Source organism: Harpia harpyja, chromosome 6 (genome assembly GCF_026419915.1).
Source record: "Harpia harpyja isolate bHarHar1 chromosome 6, bHarHar1 primary haplotype, whole genome shotgun sequence".
Lineage (NCBI taxonomy): Eukaryota > Metazoa > Chordata > Aves > Accipitriformes > Accipitridae > Harpia > Harpia harpyja.
Window position 1 is genome coordinate 43662041 of NC_068945.1, and position 20276 is coordinate 43682316.

The window sequence follows — 20276 nt, forward strand, 5'->3', positions numbered from 1 at the left end:
CCATCTCTCTCTCCTCATATATGCTTGGTTTTCTCACAGCTCTGCTCAGAAGCTTCTTCAACCTACACAACGAATGAGTCAAGAAAACAATGAAACAAAGGAACAACCGGCCTTTAACGTGCTTTACACACCAGCAATTACTGAGAAAAAAACAGCATTACTGTGCCACAAACCCCTTGAAAGGACCAAATTTCACCTGAAAAGAGGAATAAAAGACTTCCTTCCCCTCCCCAGGAGAACCGCAGAGCAACCTGCATTTGCAGTTCTTTTGGCAGCTATTGAAAATGATGGACTCATGCACAGAAGCGCCCTGCAAGAACTAACACGGGGCTTGAATTTTCTCACAGTTACATACACCTGTTTTTACAGTGAAGTTCAATAAAGCTTGACTCCTACTCAGGGATACCTCTTCACCATACTAAAAAGCCATACCTCTTACAGTCTTTCTGCAGTTCGATGTTTCTTTTGATTTCTTGGTCCAGACGCAGTTCGACTGGGCGTTTCAACTCTACCAGCTTCTTCACTTTCTTTCTTTCAGTCTCACACTTTCAAAATAGAAGAGATACATGACACACACAGCGTAGGAACAGTATCTACGCACAGTATATGCATCTAACATTCTCCACAGAGAAGCTGCAGTATGCCTCTATCTGTTAGCCAAGTTCCACAGAACGCCAAGGGACAAAGTTCCTGAGAACATTTAATCACTTCGGGTTTCACATCAAACAGGCCAACACCTAACAACAGAAACAGACGACCCCACTGAGGCAAAGGCTCTTCTAACGCCTCAAGGCAAAAAGGTGGAAAAGATGCTGGAGGACACTTTTGGCAGTTCCTCTACTCATACCAGGGATTACGTAGGTATGTACATCGTGGGAGAACACAGATCAATCTAATGCTTTCATGGGATCTTCAGTGACCAGCAGGCAGGGGCTTGCAGAAGAATTTGATCTTTTGCAATTCTTCAATGTTTCATTTCCCTCTGCTATTACCTCCCTCTCTCCTCTGGGGGTATTTACTTATTCACATCTTGTTCTTCCTCTTGGTGTTTTCTCAGCCAAACCAGAGGAGAGCTGGCAGCTGTTTTGACTTTGTACTTCCATTTTTCCTCTACAGAAAAGGAGAAAAGGGAAAGACTGCCTCTTGGAAACTGGCAGCCATTTCTTGTTTCCCAAGTACAAGTTCATTTGCCCAAAATTCCTGCAGTACATTTTTCTGGAAGGCTTTTAAGCTCCCACTACCCTGAAAACATGCAGCAGCTCCTCCATACATTGCACTGGAAACATGAAGCATTTTAACCCTGCCCAGAAACCAAGGCGTCAGAAAATGACCAGAAGGAATCCAAGAAATAACTGGGGAACTGCAGCTTTGCTCAATGTGCTCAACGGATAGCAAACCACATTGGGAACTCTTCCCAATAGAACCATGCCAGAATTTACACAAAGATACCCAGCTAGCTTTTATTTGCTTCCTGGCTGATACCCAAATCACAAGATACTCACAGCCTGAACGGCAAAGATAACAGAAAAAGCTGACACTGTCAGAACTCGACAAAAAGGTAGACACAGTTCTCCAGGGTATTGGCTAGGCGTCCAGAGAATTTACTGGGCTCACCTGTTCCAGGAGTTCAGCCTTTTCTCTGTCAAGCTGAGCAACACGCTCTTCAAGGTGGGATCTTGACTTCAAGTGCTCTTCCCACATGCTGTGGGAGTCCTCTGATGTCAGAGGCAGCACATTCTGCTTTTGCATCTGTGAAAGCAACAGCGGCAAAAGAAGAAACTAAGGTGACTGGAAAGACAGCACTGCAGTAGAAAGCAGTTACTTAAATGGAAACAGGTCTAAGCTCTCTTCTCCCCATCCAACATCTACAGTTAAGGTTAACACGAAGTGTACAACACACCTCAGGAAACATAACCAAGAGCAGCAGTTGAAGCTGGTGGAAAGAATGAACACCCTAGAAGTGACAAGATGAGGTTGCAACTTTGGGGGATAAGATGACATGCACACACGCGCACACGCACACAAGATCACCCTAATCTTTCTTCCAGAGGTCCTCCAGAGTTCCTAACAATACATACTTTTTAATATAATAATTCCTCTAGTGCCCACCACAGAAAATACCCTACTCTCACTGCCTCTGTAACAGCTCTACATCTCCTGCGAGCAAGAATATGTTTTCAAATCAGCAATGCTATTTATGCTTCTACCCAAGGGGACAAATGCATTTGCTTAACAAATGCATTTGAGTGGAGCGGAACTTACAGATTCAGTTCAAGTATAAAGAATGCAAGCTGACTAGCTGCTTTTAGCGGCATTCTGTAAGAAGGGGGGGTGGGAGTGGGGGAAAAAAAAAAAGATGTCTACTGATCTACAGAAAGTCATGAAAACCTCAGCACAAAGGCTTAGATAAAAAATCCTTAGGGTGTAGAAATTTCTCAAGTGCCCTTACAGAGTAGGCGAAATGCTATGTCTTACGACAGAAGCTAACATGGTCTCAAGGGCAAGCTGTGACAAAGCTGCAAAGTAACACGGATCTCCCAAGTCCAGTCTCCTCTCTCAGCTTTCAACCACCGATCTCCCCCCTGCCCGCAACATCCATCCTATCCGTCATCTGCCATGCTTTAACTCCAGTAGGCAGCTAAGCACCCCACAGCCACTTGCTCACTCCACCCTGGTAGGATGGGGGAGAGAATTCAGACAAATCATGCTGATGAACACAAGTATCTTGCACACCACAACACAGGTACAAAATACAGCAGCAGGGGAATAAGGACATTTACAGCCTTTTCCCTTGAGGGTGCCTTGCCCTAAAACCAGAAGGGTATTTGTCAGCTGAACTGTGCCTACACAGCCCACCTGATCTTTTCGATTACCTGCACACCAAAAAGTCAAAGACTAAACCAGTCATTCACAGAAGCCATTCATGTACCTGCTGGTGGAGGTGGTCCTCTGCAGCTGCCTGTGTTGTCTGTAAGCTAGTTATCGAGTCTTCCAGGCGGTTATGAACCTACAGAAGCATTAAAAGAAGCAAGAAGACATACTACGATGTTCCAGACCGAAGTTTACACCTCATTACCAAAACCAAATATTACATACGCCTCTTCACCTCTTTATTCCTATAGTATTTACACCTAGCACCAATAATCACAACGGCCTTAGTTTGATGCCACTGTAAAATTGGTAGCAATCATCACGTCTGCCGTTTACTTCAGGGAGAGAGAACACCATGCAAAGAATCTTCAATGAAAACAGGCACGAGTAGCTTTTCCCATCCACAGTAGATTTGAAAACCATGCCCTACTAACCAAAGAGGAAGGACCAGCATCATGACTGCCTTCCCTTTTCTCTTGTCAGTATCAGTACATCACAAAAGTTCAACTTTCACATGTAGTTATTTCTGAACTCTTTTCAGCGTTAATTAACAACCACAGTTTTAACAAGAACCCTAGTTCACTCGTTACAATACAAATTTCCTTCATACAGGCCACAGACGAAAGCACCTTATCTGAGCTAAAATCAACCACTGTGCAGAGGCAGTGGGAAATTCCAAGGCCTGCACTGAGCTCTGCGAATGATACCACAGGCATTCCTCTTCACTGTTTCATGAAGACAAACACACACACCAAGTAGCCAAAGGAAAAGCAATTCTGCACAGCCAAAGCTCTGCAGAGTATAATTTTTGTTCCAGTCTGATGATGCCAGTCAGGCCTCTGGCACAAAGTGCTTGGTATCAATATTCTCTGTAGAATTTCCATGAGTTAACTTAAGGAATATCTTTAATGATACACATTGCAACAAGCGTTTGAAGCTGCATCTGACGTCACGACAGGTCTAAAGCAGACAATACTCAGACCAGCGTATTACTGTCAAATCCTCACATTTTAGAGCGTTAAGTAGGACTTGCCATAGTAGCATGGGAAAACTCTCAAAACCAGAAAGCTGGGGAATGCACCAGGCTGCTTTCTGAGCAGCCTATATTCAGTAGAATGCAGGAACTGAGCTCCCCATGGCACTCCAGGAAAACCTCATCCTAAAATTTCCCCACAGAAATAGGTAACTAGGCTCAGGAGCTCACAAAAAGGGAAGTTTGTGACCAGCTTACTGAGGCAGAGGCTTGCAGGTCTCTCTGAAGGGCTTCAATCCTATTGTTTTGGTGCTGGACTGTGGCTTCCAGTCTGGCATTTTCAATTTCAAGGCTTAAAAAGAAATACAGGTCTTATGAGGGAAATCCACCAGAGCACCAGTTCTGAAAGAACAGCGTGAAATAACAAAATCTAAGACAAAAGCATCCTTCAAAATCGTATATTAACTTGCTGTGATGCAACAAGGCTATCCTGTTGTTTTCACACCATCCCAGTAAGCGACAGACCTTGCTGCACTGTGTTACCCTCTTACCGTTGCACATGTTCTTCCAGTTGTTTTCTAGTCGCATTACTCCCAGAAGATGCCAACAGGAGGTCCTGCAGTTTCTGGGTAGAAGCTATTACTTCCCTTTCCTTATTATCCAAGGCAGTCTTCAAGTCACGAACACAATGCTCAGACTGAAGATGCTGTTCTTCCAACTCCCGCAACTGTAAAATCACAGTAAGAATCCCCAGTAGTCAGGTGAGCTTCTATATAGAGGGGTCAACTGCTGCTGAAGAATTCAAGGACTGCATATACCTGCACATACCCTCTAGTCAAAGAACTGTAATCATTTCAAGTACATTCAAACCTTCACTTGTACTAGCAAATGAACACAAACTGTGTCACTTCATCATCTTTTATACTGGCCTCTCCCATCCCTCCACTGATTTCCTATAGCACAGTTCTAAGCACTGACACTGCCCCTCCTACCCTTTCAGTGACTTGCGACACTCTTTGTAACCACTTGTTTGCTCCTCCATTGAAAAAAACGAATTAAAAAGTTCATCCTTCTCCTAAAGTGACTTCACAACTCCCTCATAAGGAAATTTAAGATGATTTCTATTTCAGAACTCCGAGGCCTCTATACTTCAGTTTTCGTAAGAACACTGCAAAAGGTGGTCCCCGCCTCAGAAAGTAGCTTACGATTCACTTGCAAGAAGGCTGCTTAAGGATGGCAAATTACAGCAGGGCCAAAGAAGGGGGGAAAAAAGATGCTGAGATGCTGCTTTGCAGATACAGTACAAACACACCACCTGCAAACCAGCTCTTCTTCTTGCTTAGTTCAATGCATGTGGTTCTGATACCTGTACTCTTAAAAGAAGCCCAAACCCTAACATCTGTTTCAAAGTTCCTTCATCCATGAAGGTGGCTCACATTGTTTTACGCACTGTGCACCCAAAACAAAGACAATGACTTTCAGACATATTTAGCAAACTACAAATAAGGAACATCTGTTGTATACAAACAGAAGACTGTAAAGAAAGAGTGCAATATCTGGAACAGGGAAATAGTGGCTCAGAGCAGGGGTGAATTTTGAGAGAGAGCAAACCGCTCTGTTCGGACCTAGCCACCAGAAGGCTGCTCCTAGCGCACTGCCTTGCCCCTCCAGCTTGCGAGGAGCTCCCCAAAGGGCCAGCTGCGTTTATCACCAGGGGAGGGGAGGAAGAAGGGAAGAGAAAGGCCACTGCTGCAGTACTACCCCAGAGCCTGAACAAGAGCCTCTGCTGTGGCATTGAGGAGCAAGATTCTCTCTTACTTGCAGCAGAAACAAATTGGCTTTTTGATGATTCAAGTAACGCTATCTTGCACTCTGGAGAAGGAGGAGGAGGAGGCCACCTGGCTGAAGGTTTTACTGGCTTCATGAATTATGACAGGGGATCACTGTTAACTTCCTTAGATCTCTCTCCTACTGGCTCCCAGAATACTGTTTTGTCCTTTTTCACAATGAACAGGAAGAAACAGCCACCCACAGGTTTATTCCTGTAGTGACAGGCTTTCCATACCTCAGCTTTGACCCTTTCCAATTCCTTTTGCAAGCGCAGGTTGTCTTTCTCCAGGGCACCGTGGAAGCGCATAGTATAAACTTCCAGAGAAGCTTCTGACATAGACTGCTTTTTAAGAGGACTGGCAAGCTTCTGCTGCAGCTGTGCGACCCCGTCCTAAAGAAATGTGGTTACACGAGCACAAAGAATTCGATAAGAACATGAGAAGATGAGGTGTGCTTTTACTTCTTAGGTTACATAATTAGGCCAGTCTTCAGAGTGAATTTAAAGGTAAGAAATGTTGCCTGCCACCAGCAGGCACCTGCAAAACTGATGACCTCTCTCCATCTTTCTCAGCTGAGCGCCTCCACGGTGCCAGGGGGAAGCAGGGGAAACTTCAGTGCTTCTATGCTAGAGATGAAACTCAAAGGCCAGTTGCTACGAGACCCAGGTCATTAGCTTGACCTGCCTTCGTCCCAGTCCTAAATGAACAGCTGACCAAGAGCACAAGTATTTCAAGGGCCCCCAGTTACAAATGTGTGGCGGGAGCAGCAGAAGACGTCAAAAGCCCAGAGGTAAATAAGCCCAAAAGCAAGCGAACCAAAGGGAACCCCACTGCGTCCCTCACAGAAAGTACCTCGAAATCCCCAGGAGATTCCGCATCTTCCTCTTGCTCTGCTCCTCCCACTGGCAGGGCACCTATAAAGGAGGCAAGAAGCGACACGCTGTGAGTGTTCATCTCACTCTGCTTTTTCCCATCATCCAAGCCCAGCATCCAAAAGATGAGGAACGGTTCTACTACAGGCCATAGTGATTTTCCTCATCGGCTCTTCCACAGTTAAGGATCCTACCTTCTCTGTCCTGAGCAAGTGCAGCCCTTGTAAAGGCAGCAGTCCTCACAGGGCAGGAGCTGCTGAGAAGTGCCTTGTCTGCTACACCACCTGCAGAAGAGTCTTCTGTGTTTTCACTCCCCGTGTTTTCTGCCAGTAGCTTACTAAGGATATATACGGAAAGAGAAGACATAGAGTTGGTAGAAACAACCACATCTTTGCATACACGCTTGACTAGGACAGCAACGGCCATTCCTCACCCAGCCTCTCCATTTTTGTTGCCAGCTGAGAAACAGTAACACCCCCACCCCCCACCTTACTCTTGCACTACTGTTCCATGATGAAAAATATCCACTGCAGGCTTGTTCATTCTCTAGATGCATATTGGCATCCGTGAAGCACTTCAGCCCTGCTGGCTACAATCTAAACTGATAAACAACCTCTCCATAGGGAGCACTACAAAAATTAACAAGCCCTCTGGCAGATTCACATCTAACTGCAAGGGTGCGATGTCCGCAGGATGCTACATTAATGCTGCAACTATTCATGTCAAGCCAGCCTACAGTCTCCTCAAATGCAGTCCTGACTTGGAAGAACTTCAGAAATGTCGATGGTTAGTCCGAGGACTTGAGAGTTTAGACAGCTCCTAAGTATGATCAAGAGGCCAAAAAAGACTGCGGTTGCATTCTAAGCACTGCGTGTGTTAACTACATTGAATAGGCACTCTCTTCTAACAAACCTGAAAGAGAGTAAATTGGGGCTCCTGAGAGAGACCCCTTTCAGGTTTGCTTTTTCACTGTGTCGTGGTTTAACCCCAGCCAGTAACTAAGCACCACGCAGCCGCTCGCTGGCTTCCCCCCTACTCAGTGGGATGGGGGAGAGAATCGGGGAAAACAAAAGGAATACTCACGGGTTGAGATAAGAACAGTTTAGTAGAACAGAAAGGAAGAAAATAATAATAATGATAATAATAACAATAGAAAGATGACAACAATAATAATAAAATAATTGGACTATCCAAAACAAGCGATGCACGATGCAATTGCTCACCGCTCTCCAACCAATGCCCAGTTAGTTCCCGAGCAGCGATCCCCCCCAGGCCAACTCCCCCCAGTTTATATACCGGGCATGACGTCACATGGTATGGAATACCCCTTTGGCCAGTTTGGGTCAGCTGCCCTGGCTGTGTCCCCTCCCAGCTTCTTGTGCCCCTCCAGCCTTCTTGCTGGCTGAGCATGAGAAGTTGAAAAATCCTTGACTTAGTCTCAACACTACTGAGCAACAACTGAAAACATCAGTGTGTTACCAACATTCTTCTCATATTGAACCCAAAACATAACACTATACCAGCTACTAGGAAGAAAACGAACCCTATCCCAGCCAAAACCAGGACAAACCGATATATTAACTGACAACTCAGCCCCTCTCACGACAACATAAACCATTTACCCAACGTGTCTACACACGCGAGCATAATCCACAGCCATGAAGGCAGAGTTATCTCTATAACAGTAGCAGCACCATGCCAAAGAAGCTGGCTTGCATTTATATCCCCGGCAACTGTGGCAACCGTAAGAGCAATCCTAAAGCATCCAAAACGTGTCATGAAATAGATCCGCTTCTGCAGGCACTGCATTGCCATCATTTTAATCCCTGCTTGCTCCCAAAACAATGCTTTCCCCCTTTCCTACAAGCACAGCGAAAGCAAAGCCAAATACACGGAAGCGTTGGAGAATTCAGGTTGGAAGGCACCTCATGAGGTGTCCAGGCCAACCGCCTCCCCAAAGCAGACTGAGCTATGAGGTCAGACCACGCTGTTCAGGGGTCCTTCCACTCTGCTCTTCAAAGCCCCCACGGATGGAGACTGCACAAACTCCCGGGGCAAGCTGTTCGACTGCTTGACCATCCTCAGGCCGAGTTTTCTCCTTACGCGCAGTTAAAACACCTTGTGTTTCACTTTATGCCCCTTGTCTCTCGGACAACATTGCCTCTCTTTCTCCTAACGCTTCCATTCACAACACTTAAGCACCACCTATGGCGCCACTTAAGAAACCCTCTCCTGCAGAGCCGTGGTGCTGCTGAGCTAATGGCAAGTTTCCTGCTGAGTCTGGGTCTGGGTCTGTGTGTGGAGGGGGCACCACAGACCGCTTTCTTGCAGTCTTTGGGGTGGAAAGGATGAGAGCAGCCAAACGCAGACCTGCTTTTACCAGTCACACAGGGAACTCCTTCCGTGTGGCTCCTTCTTTTTCAAAGCTCATTCCCACGCCTCTCATCAATCATACTTGCAGACGACTAAAGAGACCTATGTGCCATTTGACACATTGTGACAAATGTCTCACCTTTCACGCTGATTTTCAGTTCCTTTTTTGTGAAGAAACTCTACCGTCTCCTCATCATGTTTGGAGACAGCAAGATTAAGGGGGGTATATCCCTCCTGAAAGGACAAATAATCCCCGTTAGAAAAACCCAGACAAGTTCTGCACCTTTTCGAAAGAGCAGCTTTACCAAGTGCCAAGGTTACCCGGTTCTGAGCATTTATATTGGCATTATGCTCAAGTAACAGCCCTGCTACCGTTGTATTAGGAGATACGACAGCAAGGTGAAGGGCAGTGTTGCCGTCAGCATCTGCCAGATTCGGGTCGGCACCATGCTGCAGCAAAATAGCCACACGTTTTTCTTGCTGGCACTGTACTGCCCGGGAACAACACACAAAAAAGGGAAGATTTCCAACATTCGTGTTTCACTCTGTCACAACTCGGCCAGCTTCTGAATGCTGGGAAAGAAAAGCCTCTTCCAAGATTAGCTAGCATATGCCCGTTCCACACCTATTACAACACGCACGTTACTACGTAGGTCCGTGTAAAGAATCCTGCCAGGCACCTCTCATTTAACGCACAGTCGGCAAGTCCCACTGACAAGAGCGTAACATATTCCGCATACCGTCATCAGTGGCGATCTCTTGAAATTGTCAGCAAGGTTCAGCTGGCAGTTCTCTTGTACCCAAAATCCAACGGCATCCACGTGCCCATTTGCACAAGCAACATGCAGAGGTGTCCTAAAAATTAAACATACGAGCTTAACATAGACAGACAACGAACGAACCAAAGCTCTGTTGCCGCTCAGCCCTGGGGATCCTGCAGCCCAGACTCTGCTCCTCCTGCTTTCCTGCACCGCTCACCCACAGGGCAGAAGAGAACTGGTGCTGCCTGAGCAGCTGCAGAACGACCCTGCGGGGAGACCACTGCCAAGCAGCAGGTCGGCGGCAGGCACTTCCAACAGCACTCAAGCCAACCCGGCAGCTACGAGCAATGAAAAGCTCTGGAGCTCGCTCCCCCAGCTGACAGGGCAAATCTCACTTTTCAAGCAATTAGCTCGAATCTGATCCTACGCAAAACCTTGAGAGCGGGCACTTCTGCGGGGCACCCACAAGCTGCCAGGGGGGTTGATCGCACCACACTGATGCTCCCGCTGGACCAGCAGGCTCTGCGCTGTAACGTGCTGCTGGTGCTTGAGAGAGGGTGCTTGAGAGAGGCCTGGCGGAACTTGGCTCAGAACCTCCCGCAGCAACGCCTGCCAGAAGCAGCCAAGGTGTCCGTCAGCGGCCCGCAGCCCCTCACCGCTTCTCCTGGTCTTGCCCGTCGATGCCACCTCTCTTCGGCTGCGACCGCCTCAGCCGGGCCAGGGCGCCGCGGGCAGCCGCGCGGTGCAGCCTGCCCGGGTCCTTCTGCCCGAGCTCGTAGGCACTGGTGGCAGCGGCTGGAGGGCAGGGCTGCCCAGAAGCGCTGCCGGAGGGCGACTGCTGGCGCTTCTTGCTGAAGAGCGCCATGACCCTCTGCATGCTGTGGCGCATACTGTAGCACATGCTGCGGCACGGTCGTGGCCCCGCTGGGAGCCACCAGCAGCAGGAGGCACCCGGCGGACTCTGCCGGGCCCTGGGCGAGGGCAAGGAGGAGGGCGAGGGTGAGGGTGAGGAGGAGGGCGAGGGTGAGGAGGAGGGCGAGGGTGAGGACGACGGCGAGGGCGAGGAGAGGCACCAGGCAGACGAGCTCGCCTGCCGCGGCCTGGAGCCCCCGAGGCGGGCGCAGCGCCGCACCGACGGCCCCTGCCCGGCACCTGCTGCTGCTCCGTCCGCCAGCAGAAGGCGCGCCAGCGCAACAACGGCGGCGACGGCGCTCGGGGGCGTGGCAAGGGGGCGTCACACACGGGGGCGTGGCAGAGGGCGGGTGCGAGGGCGGGAGCGCGGCAGGGCGCTTGGGGAGGCTCCCGGGGGCCCCGGGGAGAGCGGGCGCTGCCCCCGCGACAGGGTGTCCCGGGGGCGGGGGCCCGGGCTGCTCCCGCCCGGCCGGAGGCCGCGGCAGACGCCGGGGCAGCTCTCGCCTCAGCCGCACGATGACAACTTGTACGCATGATGGCAACTACAGCAGTGGTTATCATCATCTACTACTGCAACAACAGAAAGAACATCAAGAAGACAACGGATAATCATCCATACCAAAAATGTATAGGAAAAGGGCAATACAGGTCTCGAAAGAAAAAAAAACCAAAAACCAACAAACCAAAACCCAACAAAAGAAAATCACCAAGAACCCCCAAACAAACCAGAGCTCACCTTTGTTCTTAATCTACTAACTTCATTGACCATTTCAGAGCAGTTGTTCTTCATTTCTCTCTGTAAACTAAGCTGGGACTCCATCCCTCTCTCCTCATATATGCTTAGTTTTCTCATAGATCTGCTCAGAAGCCTCTTCAACCTGCACAGCAAATGAGTCAAGAAAACAACGAAGCAAAGGAACAACCGGCCTTTTTCACACACTCTTACGTAAACAGCGCAGACATGGCTCGCTTCATCTTGAACATGCTTTACACACCAGCAATTACTGAGAAAAAACAGCATTACTGTGCCACGAACCCCTTGAAAGTTCCAAATTTCACCTGAAAAGAGGAATAAAAGACTTCCTTCCCCGCCCCCAGGAGAACCGCAGAGCAACCTGCATTTGCAGTTCTTTTGGCAGCTGTTGAAAACGATGGACTCATGCACAGAAGCACCCTGCAAGAACTAACACGAGGCTTGAATTTTCTCACAAACAGTTACGTACACCTGTATTTACATTGAAGTTCAATAAAGCTTGACTTCTACTCAGGGATACCTCTTCACCATGTTAAAAAGCCATACCTCTTACAGTCTTTCTGCAGTTTGAAGTTTATTCTCAGTTCTTTGCACAGACACACTTCGTCTCTGCGTATCCCCTCTACCAGCTTCTTCACTTGCTGTCCTTGACTGTCACGCTTTCAAAATAGAAAAGATACATGACACACACAGCATGGGAACAATATCTACGTGCAGTATGTGCATCTGGCATTCTCCACAGAGAAGCTGCAGTACGTCTCTATCTGTTGCTTCCTGCGTGACCCCCAAATGACAAGATACTCAGTGCCTGAAGTGAGGCTCGAGGTGGTGCCAGAGCCCAGCTTGGGCGGTCGGGGGCTGCGGGAGCTCCCTGCGGATGCCCACTGACCGCTCCAGGCCCGCCACGCCAGAGCTCTGGGACGACGTGCTTTCCTCCCGACAGAAAGGTGGCCTGAACTTCCCGTGGTGTGGTGAAAACCGAGGGCCCCGTCTCGCTGTGCCGGTGGCTGCTGCTCGCACCCTTGCAGAGAATCGTGGAATGGCTGAGGTCCTCTGGTCCAAGTCCTCTGCTCGAGCAGAGTCACCTAGAGCCAGCTGTCCCGGTCTGTGCCCGGCTGGATTTTGCGTATCTCCCAAGCACGGAGACTCACAGCCTTCCCAGGCAACCTGTACCAGTGCTCTGTCACCCTAACAGTAAAAATGTGTTTCTTGACGTTCAGAGGGAACCTCACATGTTTCAGTTTGCACCCATTGCCTCTCGTGCTGTCGCTGTGCACCACTGAAAAAAGCTTTGGGCCTTTCCTTCGGGTATTCGTATACATTGACGAGATTCCCCCTGAGCTTACTCTTCTCCAGGCTGAACAGTCCCAGCTCTCTCAGCCTTTCCTCATGTGAGACGCTCCAGTCCTTTAATCAGCTTGGCGGGTCTTTGTTGGACTCTCTGCAGCATGTCCCTGTCTGCCTCGTACCGAGGCACCCAGAACTGGACACAATACTCCCCTCACCGGTGCTGAGTAGAGTGGAAGTGTCACCTCCCCTGACTTGCTGGCAATACTGTGTCTAAGGCAACTGTCCTGGTTTCAGCTGGGATAGAGTTAACTGTCTTCCGAGTAGCTGGTACGGTGCTATGTTTGGAGTTCAGTATGCGAAGAATGTTGGTAACGCTGGTGTTTTCAGTTGTTGCTCAGTAGCGTTTAGTCTAAAGTCAAGGATTTTTCAGCTTCTCATGCCCAGCCAGCGAGAAAGCTGGAGGGGCACAAGAAGTTGGCACAGGACACAGCCAGGGCAGCTGGCCCAAACTGGCCAACGGGGTATTCCATACCATGGGACGCCACATCTAGTGTATAAACTGGGGGGACCGGGGGCGGGGGATCGCCCCTCGGGGACTAGCTGGGTGACGATCGGCGGGTGGTGAGCAATTGCACTGCGCATCATTTGTACATTCCAATCCTTTTATTATTGCTGTTGTCATTTTATTAGCGTTGGCATTATCGTTATTAGTTTCTTCTTTTCTATTCTATTAAACCGTTCTTATCTCAACCCACAAGTTTTAATTCTTTTCCCGATTTTCTCCCCCATCCCACTGGGTGCGGGGGGAGTGAGTGAGCGGCTGCGTGGTACTTAGTTGCTGGCTGGGGTTAAACCACGACAGCAACACAGGATACCGTATTCCTTTTCTGCTGCAAGGACACATTGCTGGCTCACAGTCAACTTCGTGTCCACCAGGACCCCTCGGTCCTTTTCTGCAAAGCTGCTTTCCAGCTGGGTGATCCCCAGCAGGTACGGGTGCCTGGAATTGTTCCTTCCCAGGTGCAGGACACTGCACTGTCCCTTGTTGAACTGCGTGAGGTTCCCATCAGCCCATTTCTCCAGCCTTTCAAGGTCCCTTTGGATGGCAGCACAACCCTCTGGTGTATCAGCCACTCCTCCCCGTTTTGTGCGATCAGTACACTCTGCCCCGGCATCCAGATCATTAATGAAGATTTTGAACAGGACTGGGCCCGGTATTGACCGCTGGGGTACACTGCTAGTCACTGGCCTCCAGCTAGACGTTGCGCTGCTGACCGCCACCCTCTGGGCCCGGCTGTTCAGTCAGTTTTCAGTCCAGCCTGCTGTCTGCTTATCCGGCCCGTGTATGCATGAACACCTTGTCTGTGAGGATCTTATTGGTGACAGTGTCAAAGGCCGTACTGAAGTCCAGGTAGACAATATCCACTGCTCTCCCCTTGTCTACCAGGCCAGTCTTTTCATTGTAGAAGTTCATCGAGTTGGTCAAACATGACTTCCCTTGTTGAAGCCATTCTGACTACTACTGATGGTTTTGTTGTCTGCCATGTGCCTGGAAATGGTTTCCAGGATTAGCTGCTCCATCACTTTCCCAGGGATGGAGGTGAGGCTGATTGGCCTGTACTTCCCTGGGTCCTCCTTTTTGCCCTTCTTGAAGGTAGGAGTGACCTTTTCTTTCCTCCGGTCTTTGTGCACTGCTCCCAGTCGCCATGATCGATCAAAGATTATCGAGAGTGGCTTCACAATGACATCAGCCAGCTCCCTTGGCACTCATGAGTGCATCCCATCAGGGCCCGTGGCCTTATTTATGCCCAGTTTGCCTAAGTATTCCCTGACCTGAGCCTCCTCCACCAAGAGGACATCTTCCTTGCTCCACATTTTCCCCTGGTGTCTGCGACCGGGGAGTCCTGGAGGCTGGCCTTGCTAGTAAAGACGGAAGCAAAGAAGACATTCAGTACTTCTGCCTTTTCCATGTCCTGTGTAACCAGCTCCCCCATCTTGTTGAGCGATGGGCCCACATTTCCCCTGGTCTTCCTTTTGTCACCTACATGCTTAAAGAAGTCCTTCTTCTTGTCTTTGCCAGCCCTGGCCTGATTCAAGGCCATTTGGGCTTTAGCTTTCCTAACTTCATCCCTGGATGCTCAGACAAGGTTTCTGTATATTCCTCCCAGGTTACCTGTCCTTGCTTTCAGCCTCCGTACGCTTCCTTTTTGTGTTTGAACAAGGAGCTCCTTGTTCAAGCTATCCACGCAGGCCTCCTGGCATTTTTGCCAGACTTCCTGCTTGTCGGGATGGAACTCTCTTAATCTTGGTGGAAGTGATCCTTGAATATTAACCAGCTTTCATGGTCCCCTCTTCCCTCCAGGGCCTTATCCCATGGGACAGGCCCGAGCAGATCTTTGAAGAGGCCAAAGTCCGCTCTCTGGAAGTCCAGGGTTGCGAGCTTTCTTTTCCACTCTCCTCTGTACCCTCAGGATCCTGAAGTCCACCATCTATCTCATGGTCACTGCAGGCAAGGCTGCCTTTGATTTTCACATCCTTGACGAGCCCCTTGTTGTTAGCGAGTATGAGGTCCATCTCTCCTTGTTGGCTGCTCTGTCACTTGGAGGAGGAAGTTATCCTCAATGCACTCCAGGAACCTCCTGGATTGCTTATGTCTTGCTGGGTTGTCCCTCCAACAGGTGTCAGGGTGGCTGAAGTCCCCCATGAGGACCGGGGCCTGCGAACGAGAGGCTGCTCCTCTCTGGCTGCAGAGGGCCTGATTCGCTTGTTCTTCCTGGTCAGGTGCCCTATAGCACACAGCCATGACCCTGTGGGGTCTCCAGCTGCAGCTTTTTTTTTTTTTTTTTTTTTTTTTTTTTTTTTTTGTGATAGCTAGCTTTACAACACAACTCGATGCAGACGGAGGTGGATAATTAGGCAGCGGCGGGACCCAATGCCGCTTTTCCAAAGGCACGGTGTGTGCTTGGACAGGGCTTTTGTGCTGCCTTGTTGCCTTCCAGCCTGTGCTGCCCGAGGAAGGAACGAACTCCCCTGAGTGAAGAGAAGAGTAGCTCTCCTCTCAGAAAGCAGTTGCTGTTTTCCATGCGTGCTTTTTGCCATCTAGTGGCAGCAACGTATTCGCGGGCTGTTTGCCTCTGATAATTGGACTTTCTAGGCTTGGTACAAAACTGTCTGTGCTGTAGGACTCCTTTATCAAGCAGCAAGGTGCAGCTATCCATCCACGCTACTGACTGTACTGCTGTGACGAAGGGCCAGGAGACTAGCTTCTCCTGGAACGGTCGGACTGAGGGAAGTATCCACTGTCAAGTAAAACCCCAGGAATGCTCAAAATTGTTGCTTTTCTGAAGCTTAATGGAGTTTTGAGTTATTTAAGCAAATACCCGTTATCTGATCATATGGATGCCTTGTTGCTGATTTGGGAATGTATCCTGAAAGGCAACATTGTGGGGCCTCTAAAATGAAAAGTCGTATTTTGATGGGAATGTTTGTTCCATCAGCAACCCCCGGCACGATTAGGTATGCTGTATCTCTGAAATGCAGCACTTGGGTTGGGGATGCAGGTAGTTAAACCACCTTCAGCACACCGATGCCAAATTGCTTTAGATGGATTTCCCTCACTGAGCTATAGTCCTGCAGATCTGTAGGGACTGCATGTGGCCATCTTCCTGAGCTTCCACCCACTTTTGAAGCAGGCAGGCTATGACTTGGAAAGGAGTTTGTCTTTATCGATGGCTTGTTCTAGCTTCTGATGGCGAGACTATGAAAAGTGTCTTTTCACATCCTGAACTTAGAGGCCTGTTGGTCACCCCACATCTGAAAGATGCTATGATCCCACAAGTTTGCAAGTATGATAGGAATAATATCCATCATATTACTGCTGAGGTACTGAGTCCTAAAGCAACCGTTAGCAAGCTTCGGCATGGTTGGTACGTGCCAAAAGGCCACAGCGGGTACGTCGCAGGTGCTTTGGGACAGCTGTTGCACGCAGGAGTAGACGTGACATAAAGCGTAGCTATTTGTGGAATGTTTCGGGCATGTCCTGATGTCCCGAAAAGTGAACTTGGAGTAGTCCTTTATCTAAACAGCTTTACCGGGGTAGTAACCCTCAGGAGCAATCTTGCAGAACAACACTGAAATGGCCAAATACTCTCCAGTAGGTTATAATATCTGAAGAGTACTATGCAATGCGTACCTTTCGTAAAAAGGCTTTTTTGACAATGCATTTTTCTTTGCTCCAGGATACACATTATTTCCCACGATAAACACTGTGTGGAGTACTGTCCATTCAAAGGCAATTTTGAAATCACAGCTCAAAGTAGCATTGCACTGGAGATGGGGAGCTAAGGTAGATCTACATTCCATGGTAGGGTGGCTTTCTTAGCATAATTAGGTATGTTGCCACAGCTAGATTTGCTCCCATAAGCAAGTAAGCTTGTTCAGTGGTATCTTCACCCTGTTCACCAGGATGCCATGAGGACAGGTCCTTAATCCCACCTTATTTCATCTGTGTCTACAGAGCTGTTTCCCCATTGAGCTCTAGTGGCTCATCTCTCCCATGTGTGAAACCTGCTAATTTGCTTTCCCCTATGGAAACTTCACAGATGTCTACTACCCAATTACTATACCTTTTCCAGATGTCTAGTTGATAGATGTTTGTTTAGTGAGCATTTGTGGTGATTTAGGGTGATTTTGCCTCCAGCTGCTTTCTGTTGTCTTCCACTCAGAAGGAAGGAGGCTGCCTTTCACCTCCGTGGTACATGTAAACATTCCCTGATGGGCTTTCCCTTTTAAAGTCATCGACTGGACTCTGCCTGAAGCAGTTGAGGAAATACTCAGCAAAACAATCCACAGGCTCGAGGTAATAGCTTTAGATGGGGATATTGGCTGTCGTTTTCAAAATTACTCTCTGCTTACACCCAACTGTGGGATGTAATTCTGAGATTGGGCCAGTAACCAACAGCTGGAAGTGGCAGTCTTTCACCACTCCAGCTGAATCCAGGAGGGGGTGAGTAGTCATAGTCCAAATGCTGCACAATATAAAGAATTCATGTCTTTTCCGTGCTCCTTCTTGGGACAAGCATTTTATTTCTAAAAATCTGTTACTGCAAGACAAGAACTTAAGCTGAATTTTAAGAAGGCTAGCAAAGAAAGAAAGAAAAAGAATACCAATAGCAAAGATATCTTGAATGTGTGGTTTATTATTGGGATACTAAATTTTTCATAATAAGTCAAAGACTTAATGTGCTAATACCTAATGAGCCCAACAAACGTAAATGTTACATATTTACCCACAGAAATAGTCCCAGTAAGTAAGCTAAATTGCCTGCTCTGGATCAACTGCCCTGTTTTACTTATTGCAGGACATGGTTACATAGTGTGCCAAGCTGGGGGCAGAGCCCTTTCCTTATCATTAAGTGGTATGATGTGATTAAGGAATGATCTTTCGCCTCCACCTTATATTTTTAAGTTTTCCTGTCCCACTAAAGCGTTATTCTTCTGTGTCAAAGCCTCTATTCGTATAATGTTTAGATTTTGGGGGTTTTTGCAATTCAGCTTCAGTTTCTTCTGTCCAAGGAAATTGGTTTACAATACTCCTAAAATAATCTTCCCTTATAAGTAATTTTCAAGCTGCTTAGTTTAAAATTATAAGCTCATAGAATGAAAGTAAAAGGCTCATTTAACCATTAAACCTGGTATTGGTTTAAGCCTCAGCCTTTGTTCATTGCCATTGACTGTGATAGTGGTCCTTTAAGTATCTAGGAGAAGCTGAGAAACTGTCAAGTACCTGTAGGAGTGATATAAAAAAGTGGCAAATTCTTCTCTTGAAGTGAGGCTTTTTTATAATAAATTAAAATGTGTAGCTAGAAATGGTAAAATAACCCTTCCTCTGTGGCTGGTGCTCAGCTGGCTGTATTTGGTATTCTCAGAGCTAGACAGTTACTCTGTTTTATTGGTGTTTGGTTTTTTGGTATTGAATGCAGTTAGCTCTTTGTTACCACCTTTCCCATCTTTTCAGTTATAACCACTTCTTGTTTCTTATCTCATATTTAAATAGCAAACAGGGTTGCTATGTCTGTACAGAGCTCGCTGTAAAAGGCATTGAGTGTTCCCTTGCTATTGTACAATTATAATAATTTAGTTTTTTTCAAGTCTAACCCATAACTAGAGGAAGAATGGATGTTTATAATCTTATTGGCCTTCCAGTAATTACTGGAAGGAGAACTATCTTTTCAGTAAGTAGAGTAAGAGGTAAATAAGCAATGAATACTGAGGTGTCTAATGAAAGATAGTGCAACATTTCCCCAAATTGCAGGATTGCAATTGGCCATTACATTTTATCAATGTAATTAAAAGGCAGATAAGAAAAGAGTCACCCATGCAGTATACAAGCTGGAAAATGTAGGTTAAATTTATTTTTCAGCATCAGGTTTTTAAAAACATTGATTTCTGTATCTGCAGATAACTCTAAATAACATTATGTTAATGAAAGACAGAAAATACAGGGTATGAATTTTACATGAGCTAATGAAAGGATTACTTTTGATAATGAAAATATTGTCTAAGAAAAATATTTTATAAATGATGTGAAATAACTGGGTGCATTTCTTTGTTCCATCTCTGGGTACCACTGTTATGCCATGTATATAATTTTTGTCTGGTTAGTTTCTACTAACAAGATTTCTAAGTGAGTAATCCTAAATCAATAATTTTCTTCTTCATTACAAAGACTGGAGCTTTCCTTGCCCGTTGCTGTACATTTCAAATTACAGTGGTCTATTGTATACACCTTGCACTATTTGTGGCCTTCTTTATATACATAATACATATGCACATATATAGTTGAGTAAGTATGTATGTAAAATACAATAGACAGGCTATTTAAAAAAACCCCAAAATTCAGTGTTGTAGTAATTAATTCTAATTCACCAAGAATCAAATCCAGAAAATAATAGTTTTTCTCCTTGTTCCAAGTGGGGGGGAAAGTGGGAGAGAAAGAAGTATTCTTTCTTATATGAAAGCCAAAGAGGGATAGCTGAAGTGTGCCTTGTTCGTCACAGATAACATAACCATCTTAGAGTAATATCACATGTCAAAAGGCTCTCCTCCCCATCTAGCAGCTATGTGTGACAGAGTAGGTCAGTAGTGAATCCTGGTGCTGTTCCCAGGGATCTGATGGCTATTGTCATCCTCTTTACCAGGCTGCTTGTGTTTGTTCCCAAGGAAGGATCTTATGGATATGTTATTTCTTGGTTTTTTTTAAAGAAACAATATTCTTTTCAGAGAAATGTGCCACATTTTTTACTTTCCTACCCTCAGGCTTGATCCTACTTGATCTCAGGAATATGTCTCTAGGCTGGACCACAGTAAAAAGAAGAATGTCACCATTATTGTCACTCTGCTCTAGGGAGAGTTTGTCTGCCTCGTTCAGCACTTTGTCTGCAAGAGGCTTTGGCTTAGTCATGTCCCACCCTAGCAATAGGAATGCTAGCTAGGCAGCCAAATTCCTCCAGTTCCCACTGGAGATTTTTGTTGGTATATCGTGCATTTGTTTATTTTCTGAAGTTCTGGTGAGCTCCAGCTGTGGGTGAACCCGCATGTCTACTGAAGAACCACTAGATTTTCATATTATTTAGCAACACC